Source organism: Jaculus jaculus, chromosome X (assembly GCF_020740685.1).
Source record: "Jaculus jaculus isolate mJacJac1 chromosome X, mJacJac1.mat.Y.cur, whole genome shotgun sequence".
In the NCBI taxonomy this organism is placed as follows: Eukaryota; Metazoa; Chordata; class Mammalia; order Rodentia; family Dipodidae; genus Jaculus; species Jaculus jaculus.
In genome coordinates, this window is record NC_059125.1 from 112,044,901 (window position 1) to 112,054,625 (window position 9,725).

A 9,725-nucleotide genomic window follows, 5' to 3' on the forward strand; every position below is an offset into this window, starting at 1 on the left:
GAAAAGTTAATTTGCCTAAAATTTATTGTTTTGTTATTTTTTCAGTAGTCAGTCTCTTTTGAGAGATCCTTAAGTGGAAATTGAGAAAAGAAACTGGGAGCAGGATGCCACATTTAAGTTCAATTTTCATCTCATTTAGGTTCAAATTTTCTTAGTGTAGAATCTAATCTCATCAAATATGCAGACATGCTTAGAGAGGGGTTGATTTGGTATGAACTGTGGGTTGATTGGACACATGTTAGTCAATTAGAATTTCAAAGAAGAATCAAAGACGCTAAGAAAGATTTCTTCTACTTTTATATTTACTAGTGTCAACTGAAAGAATTTGGAGAACATAGAACCTAATTTTACTGCAAAGTTAAAGAGCTAAGAATGACTTTGGTTGGATTTTGAGGCACATATTTTTATTGTAAAACTGGAATTATTGCAGTATGAAAGCTGATATTTCCTATAAAAACAATATTTGAGAATTCTAAGATGTTTTACTTTTTGTTATGAACATACATCAATACATACTTGACTCATAAGAAAAGAAATGCCCCTGGAAGCCTCTATGAAGGAAAAATGACCCATATACATGACCTCAGAGAAGTGGACACTCATTGTAGTTCTAATATTCTTTTCATTACTTTGGAATTTCTTTTTAAATAGAAGGAAAAGAGGACTGGGAGATGGCTCAGCGAGAATAGTGCTTATGGCACAAATATAGGATTTGAGTTCAGATCTCCAGCACCCAAATAAAAAGTGAAGCATGGGAGCATGTGGCTGTGATCCCAGCACTAGGAAAGTGGAAACAGGAATATCCCTAGGGTGTTCTGGCTAGCAAGTCTATTCAAACCAGTGGGGTCTGTGTTCAGGCACAGATCTTTTATCAAAAGATAAGGTAGAGAGTAACTATTGCAGTCAGTTTCACATTGCTGGCAGAAATCACCAACCAAGATCAGCTTTTGGAAAAAAAAAAAAAAAGTAATTTTGGCTTACAGACTCGAGGGGAAGCTCTGTAATGGCAGCAGAAAACAACGGCATGAGCAGAGGGTGGACATCACCCTCTGACCAACATAAATTGAACAATAGAAACAGGAGAATGTGTCAAACACTGGCAAGGAGACAATGGCTATAATACCCATAAGCCGGCCTCCAACAACACGCTACCTCCAGGAAACATTAATTCCCAAATCTCCATCAGCTGGGATTCAAGCATTCAGAACACCTAAGTTTATGGGGGACACCTGAATCAAACCACCACATTCCACCCCAGTCCTCATAAATTAATAACCATTCATGATGTAAAATGCAATGCATTGATCCAACTTTAAAAATCCTCATAGGGGCTGGATAGACGGCTTTGTGGTTAAGTGCTTGCCCATGAAGCCTAAGGATCCAGGTTCATGGCTTGATTCCCCAATACCCACGTAAGCCAGATGCACAAGGTGGGGCATGTGTCTGGAATTCATTTGCAATGGCTGGAGGCCCTGATGTGCCCATTCTATCTCTCTATCACCCCCTCTTTCTCTGCCTGTTCCTCTCAAATAAACAAATAAATAAATAAGTAAACAAACAAACCAAAAAGTCCCCATAGTCTTTATCAATTCCAATGATGTTCATATATCCCCATAGTCCAAGATCTTTTAACTGACCCATAATACCAAAAAATCCCCCCCAAAGAGAAAACCCATAATGGCACAGAATAAATACTCATACTGCAAAAGATGGCAATGGGCATAGTGAAGAAATATGCAACCAATACAAGATTTAAATAGTGCAAATATCAAATTCTAGCTCCAATTACAACAACAATAGTCAGTGACAAATCTACAAATCTGATAATTCTAACCAGCAACAAGTCTCTGGTATGGCAATCCCACCCCTCCAGCTAGGCTCCTTATAGTCCTGGAAAACTTCATTCAGGGCAGGAAGCTTTCCTTAGCAGCCATCTCATTGTCCTGGCATCTCTACTATAATCCATAATTCATCCTCATGGCTTCATTGGGTCTCCATGCTGGCATCCAGCAAACCTCCTTCACACTGCCTATGGTCATTTCCAAAACACTAGACAGTGTTGCAAACTCAATGACCCTCTCTTTCTTGCATTTCTTATACTCCATAATACCAGGTGGAGTGCCAATTTGTTAATCCAGGGGGTAATAAAGCAGACTTTGAAGAACAGCACACTCCTTGAGCATTCGACCCCTTCAAAAGAGTCTACATTCTTCCTGTTGCCCCAACGCAGATCAGCTCACCCAGTCTCAAAGGTTATAATATCTCATATAATTGCAGCTGAACAGGTAGAAGTTTCAGCCAAATATTTTATTTCTGTGCCATATCCCTCTGCATACACCAGTCCATTTCTATGCAATGCAACCCTGCACAACTTCTCAGGACCTAGTTATAACAGCAAGCCTCTCACACAAAATCTTGTAGCCCAGTCCAGGCAAAGCTCTTTCTTTCTTTCTTTCTTTCTTTTTTTATTAGTTTTCTATTCTGCAAGTACAGGCAGTTTGGTACCATTATTAGGCTCATCTGTGACCTACCCCCTCCCCATTGGCTCCTTCTTGTTGAGGTATATGCGTCCTGCATTGTGGAGTTAGCCCACAGTTATTGGTATGATAAATGTCTCTGTATATCATGACCCAACATGTGGCTCTGACATTCTTTCCGCCCTTTCTTCCGCAAAATTTCCGAGTCATGTTGGGTTCATTTTTGCTCTGCTTCAGTGATGAGGTGTTCGGGGCCTCTCTAACCCTCACAAGCCAAACCTCACAGTCCATCGTTCTTATTGCATTCAGGTCTTTCAACTCTAACCAGAATAGTCCATCAAGCTGTACTTACAGCACTGCAAGGTGTCTCTTAGGCCAAGGTTTCAATTCCTTCCACATTCCTCTTGAAAATCAGCTCCAAAAGGCAAAGCCACACAGTCAGGTGTCTAGAAGCAATCCCACTCCTTGGTACTAACATTAGTGTTGCAGTCAGGTTAGCATTGCTGGCAGAAATCACCTGACCAAGAGCAGCTTTTGGGAAAAAAAGGAGGGTTATTTTGGCTTACAGACTTGAGGGGAAGTTCCGTGATGGCAGGGGAAAACAATGACATGAGCAGAGGGTGAATATCACCCCCTGGCCAACATAAGGTAGACACTATCAACAAGAGAGTATGCCAAATCCTGGCAAGGGGAAACTGGCTATAATTCCTATAAGCCTGCCCCCAACAATACACTCCCTCCATGAGGCATTAATTCTCAAATCTCTGTCAGCTGGGAACCTAGCATTCAGAAAACCTAAGTTTATGGGGGATACCTGAATCAAGCCACCATAGCAACTAAGGAAAACACTCAACATGTCTAGTCTAAACACACACACACACACACACACACACACACACACACACACACACACGCATACACTGTGTATTAACATACAGAAAGAACATGCGTATACATTATATATACATATATACAAGCATGTACACTGTGCACACATACCCATGCAGTAGAATTTAAAAATAGAAAGACAAAAAATATGAATTACTTAAAGATTACTTCGTCTTTATCCCATCCCCTTAGCCTTGGAAAATTCAATCTGAGCATCTCCCAGGTACCTGACATAATTTCTTGCAGCTTTCACATTAAAAAATAATTGTGGCCTCACAGAAAACCCCTGGAAGTTTTAATGTTCTAGTCTAGTTGGGATACTTCCTAGTCTCACTAATATGACTTCTAATGTCCCTAGTGATCTCTGGCCCTCCAAGATCTGGATTTACCCTCAAAATAAGAATTGGTTTTCAGATAGCAAAAAGGAAGGATTATGCCTGAATTCTTCAATATCATCACAATATTTGCATATGTTTGTTGATAAGAGTTACAAATCAAAATAAACTAGTTAGCTGGTTCTGGACTTGCATATGAATAAAACAGAAGGTGTCATATAAATATGCCCCTTGGCTATTCAAATCTGAGGACAGCTATACAAACACAGACATGCACTCAAATAAACACCACTATTCACTAGAAACAACCCTCTGGGATTCAAGCCTTGCATCTCATAGTAACAGAGCCAACTCTATAAGCGTTTAAACTTCTTTGGACTATTAAAGTGAAAAGTCATAGGTATCTTCATTGGAGGCTTGTAAAAATGTCTCAGTGTTCAAGGAAATATTGCCTTCCATTCTAGAATGGAACTTGAAAAATCACAAGTCTAATAACAACCTGAAAATTCTTTCCCTGCAGTTGGCTCTACAAGACTCTACTTGGGCTTTAGCCTAATTATATAGATGGGAAAAGGAGTGGTAGAATTCAAAGGTATGTAAGTATGAGGATCATAATTTTCTAAGGATGGTTCCAAGGCTAGGGAAATCAATAGCCCAAAGACTGTCACACAGGAATGGAAATAAGAAAAATTTAATCAAAATATGAGCCATGCCACTGAATTATAATGTGGCCTCTGGCGAATCAGTGATATTTTCACTGTGCCTGAGTTTTCTAGCTCATATCTGCCACAGAGTCTGTTGGCTTATTCCCAGCAGACCCTCACACTTGCAGCGCATTTCATTCAGAATGTCTTATTTGAAAAGATTTCACCTTGGTCACTGCTGAGGCCTGAAATAATATCACACCAGAATAGCTGCACAGCGAAGTGCATCACTGACTATATCCCACTGTGAGGCCTCATGCTGCTCCATGGCTTGGTGGCTAGATATTAAAGAAACGACAGTAACTCAAGCAGTCTTGCTTAATAGACAATCCCCTCGCATCTCTGTCTTATTAGTCCAAGAAAAGAAATTCCCCCAATGTTTCGCAGAATCTACAATGGCAGTAGTGCTAAGGTTTAAACACTCACAAGGAAAAAAATGCAAGGATATGTTTTATAAATCAAAAGTAGTACTCGGATTTGTTTACTACCTTGACTATTTAAAAAATAACAAACAATTCTGGGAGCATAACAAAACATTAGAAAATAAAGTGATGCTTTGTCATGTGATACCAAAACTACCTACTGAAAATTACCAAATCACTCCTCATTGTTCCTCTCTCCTTTAGCTCTAGGACATGTATAGTAATGGTTCTGCAGCAAAATTATAGCTCCCCATCTTCTAATATATCTGGTCCCCTCTCTGAGTCTTCCTTTTACTCTCAAAAAGTCCCATGCACAATGACAATCTCCCTACTTCAAAGTTTGTGCCCCAATCCCTCCTAAGGATTACTTTCCTGGTCATGCAAATCACATAAGACACTACTGCAAACTGCAGATGCCCAAACCTACCCTCTAGAGATTCTCACTGAATATTGGACAAAAGCCCTGTGTGACTGTTTAATCTGGGAAGTTGGAGACTCTGTGCCCTAAGAGCTCCTGCATGCTTGCTACTCAAGTTACACTATACCACTGGCATTACCTAATAGCTTGTTAGAAATGAAAGTTCTGGGGCCCTGTTCAATCCCAGTAGATATGCCATTTAACAACATCCCCAGGTGATTGCTTCATGTAGTGAAGTTTGAGAAAGGTTATTTTAAATGGATGCATCAGCTCATGACTTAATAACCATTAATCACACTTCATTGTGAATTAGTTTCATAGGTAATTTTACTAATTCACTTATTAATTCAACTAAGATCTAGGGATCTACTAAGTACCTGAGCACTGTGCTAAGAAACAGGATTTGTATTTTGTAGGTCTGGAACAACAAGAAGCCCTTGTTAAAGGCAAAGTACTAGACACCTTGAAAGATTCATGAGAATATCTTTAAAAGAAGTTAAAGGACAATAGTGATCAAGTTATAACATGTGTCTGGACAGCTATGATATCCATGCACAGAATTTTGGGGGGCTAAATGTATGCTCTGGTCTCCATTAACTCTACTTCTGAAAACTGGGCCTTCTCACTGCTCTTCTGGTAGGTCAAGTACTCAAGCAAAAAAGTGACAGAATTAGGAATCCCCAACCCATAGGGTTAGCAGTATTTTCCCCAGCGTTGGGAGGAAGGGTTGAGTCTAGGCAGCAATAGTCTCATTGGCTTTGCTCCAACTAGCTCCAGTAAACAACTCAGACTTCAGATACTGGCTTTTTGAGACCCACACAATGATCATTTACAAAAACAGCAACCCATTCATTTTGTAATATAACAGAAGAAGCTCCCTCAAAATCCAATCCGCTGACCTATGATTGGGGGGATGGGGAGAGGGAATGAGAAGAAATATGCAGAAAGGCCTACTAATGAAGTAATACCCTTCTAAAGATGATAGGCAACAAAGAGCTTAATCTGAATACACTGTTGGATAATCATAGTCAAATATTGGACTATTGCTTCGTGATTTCAAATGGATTAACAGGAGAAACACAAACAATTGATTTAACGTGGATTGAAATATTTGTTGCCAATTTTGTATCTCTTACTGAGAAAACCAAGCAATGCTATGAATTTCTATGAATAAATTATAAGTGGTTGGTAGGGAGGGTTCATCAAATTTGTTGAAGTAAGCTAAAGCATACAAAATGAATTTTCTGCATGAAAAGGGGAAACCTTAAGACATTTTAAAGCATTTAGAAACAGAAAAATAACTCAATTTAGTCCATCCGTTTTACATATAGATGGAGTTTCAAACAGTGGATTTATTACAAAATTTTTGCTTAATCATAGATAAAATCAGTTCTTTAAATAGTTAAGCATATATTCTTCATCTCATTTCATATTCTTGTGAACATATTTATAATAAAAACTAAAAACCTAATGCCTATCAAATTGTTCCATGCTATGCCATTTTCATTGTCATTATATCTGTTACTCAGGACATTTTCACCATAAATACAATATTTCTGACAAAAAAAAAAAACACACTCACTATGTGTTCCTATGTGTTTACCATACCTTTTGTCTGTCTGAATTTATAACTGCTCATAGTCCAGATACTTTGCCTTTCTTCCAGGACATGAAGCCTACAAAACAAGTTGGACTTGCTGTCAAGGTTATGATCTTATCATCCAAATACAGAGGACTACATCAGGTTCTGCTCCCAGCTGGAAGAATAGCCAATGGAAGGAAATTGAGACAATATAGCTGCTTGCCAACCTCTAACCCTGCTCTGGCCATTCCCCAAAAAGCCAGTTGTTCTACTGCAGCCTATGAAGCATAAAGAGCCATCTGATCAAGGCATGTTTGTTCTCTGTCTCAAAGACATCTTATCTTTAAAGAAATATGTCCGACTCTGTTGTTACTACCCCCGAACACTGACTTTTTTAAAAAATATTTTTAAAGAATGTTTTACTTTATTGTTATTTATTTATTTATTTGAGAGAGAGAGATAGAGAGAGAGAGAAAGAGAAAGGCAGACAGAGGAAAAGAGAGAATGGGAGCGCCAGCGCCTCCAGCCACTACAAACAAACTCCAGAAGCATGTGCCCCTTTGTGCATCTGGCTTATGTGGGTCCTGGGGAAACAAACTGAGGACCTTTGGCTTTGCAGGCAAATGCCTTAACTGGTAAGTCATCCCTCCAGCCCCTTGATGTTAACTTTTAAAGAACAATATTTCATTTGTTTACTTGGAAGCAGAGAGATACAGAGAAAGTGTGTCGTACTTTGATTCAGGTGCCCCCCATAAACTTAGGTATTCTGCATGCTAGGTTACCAGCTGATGGCAAGTTGTTAATTAACACCTCCTGGAGGTAGTGTATTGTTGGGGATGGGCTTATGCATGTTATAGCCAGTTTCCCCTTGCCAGTGTTTGGCAATCTCTCCTGTTGCTGTTGTCCACCTGTTGTTGGTCAGAAGGTGATGTACACCCGCTGCTCATGCCATCATTTCTCCCTGACATCTTGGAGCTTCCCCTCGAGCCTGCAAGCCAAAATAAATCGTTTTTTTTTTTCCCCACAAGCTGCTCTTGGTCAGGTGGTTTCTGCTAGCAATGTGAACCTGACAAACAAAGAGTGAGAGAGAAAGAGAGAGAGGGGGGGGGGGAGTATATGTGAGCCAGTGCCTCTAGCCACTGCAAACAAATTCCAGGTGCATGGGGCACTTTGTGCATCTGGCTTACATGGATACTGGGGAACTGAACTCTGGTCGTTAGGTTTTACAGGCAAGTGTCTTAACCACTTAGCCAATTCTCTAGCCTGAACTTTGACTTTTGCCTCTCTTTGACTTCTTTTAAATCTCTCATCCCAAACCACATGCTCAGATTAATCCTGCACTGTATTTTTAACAACTTCCTTTTATGTTCCAGATCCTTATTAGCATTCACTATTGATTTCTCACAACCATTCGTTTAGAGAGATAGTTCCTACCATGGACAGAAGAATTAGGTGAATATCAGTATGTATCTGTAGATGCAGAGATACACAGAGATGTTTTCCATATACAAATAAAATTCTTCTAAATCATTACAAGTTATTTTAGTCATAACATAGAAAAATGTGATATATTACCTATGATATGATTTTTAACATTTTTATTTATTTATTTGAGAGAGGGGGGGAGAGAGAAAGAGAGAGATGGGGAGGGATGGTGCACCAGAGCCTCCTGCCACGGCATACAAAATCCAGACACCTGTGCCAGTTTATGTGTTTGACTTTATGTGTATAGTAGGGAATCAAGTGCTGTGAAGGCAGGCTTTGAAAGCAAGCTCCTTTAACTGCTGAGATATCCCCCAGCCCCATGATTTTAACATTATTTAAAATGAAGTAGCCCTTTATGAAGCAGCAGTAATTGTTTCTCAGTTTAATTCTTTTTCTTCACCTCATGCTTAAATGAATAATGTCTTTCTAACTTGCACTGAACATTTTTAGACTATTTTAGAGACAGATATTCAGAAATATATGCACACACATGTATGAATGTATGTAAATATCCTGCCTATGGTTCCAGTATATTAAAATATGGGAATAATTTTTCCTAAAAAGTTTTCTTAAATAGCTTTTACTATATCTCTGGAACCCTATGAGCAGGTCAGATCTGTATTTGCCAGTTTACAACTTCTCTAAAACAATTCCATTTCCAGCCTCTAAATTATCTTTTTTTTTTTAAGTTTGCAAAAATATGGAATGCTTCACGAATTTGCATGTCATCCTTGTGCAGGGGCCATGCTAATCTTTTCTGTATCGTTCCAATTTTAGTATATGTGCTGCCAAAGTGAGCACTAAATTATCTGTTTTAAATGTTATTATCTTCATTTATTCTTCTTCTTATTATTATTATTAACATATTTCGTACACCATCATGTGGTGGTACCTTCTTTGGCCTTATTCCTGCCCGTATTCCATTGGGGATGCTCCTCAGTGGGGTTGAAGGTATTCCCAATGGGGTTGTGGTTTATGCACTGTGGGAGCAGAAGTTATTTTGGGGGGAATGGAATACCTCTGTGCATGATGTCTCAACCTGTGGCTCTTGCAATCTTTCTGCTCCCTCTTCCGCAAAATTCTCTGGGCCACAGAGGGTGAGTTTTAAGTCTACTTTAGTTATGAGCTTTTAGCAGGCTCTGAATCTCTGCATTGCTAAGTATTGAGTACCCTTGGGGTCTGCCTCCTTCAACCTGGTGCTAATTGTCTGTATTACCATGAAAGCATCACTCTTGCTCATCTCCCAATTCTTCTGTGGACTCTTCTGTGGCTTGGCTGAAGTGTAAGGAAGGGGTAGTTTATCTCCTCAGGTCTTGCTACCTTCTGAAAAAGAACTGATTATCCAGTGGATAGTGAAGTCATCATATTTTAAATGGGATAAACAATATTATTTTAGGGAGAATTTGATGTATGT

General features: G+C 39.2%; 1 non-coding gene across 1 annotated transcript; it reads right to left on the reverse strand.

Moving 5' to 3' along the window:
- Positions 1–9,005: 9,005 nt before the first annotated feature.
- On the reverse strand, positions 9,006–9,112 carry LOC123456798. Its single transcript, XR_006634676.1, has one exon. It is a non-coding gene; the product is annotated as a U6 spliceosomal RNA (small nuclear RNA).
- Positions 9,113–9,725: the final 613 nt, after the last annotated feature.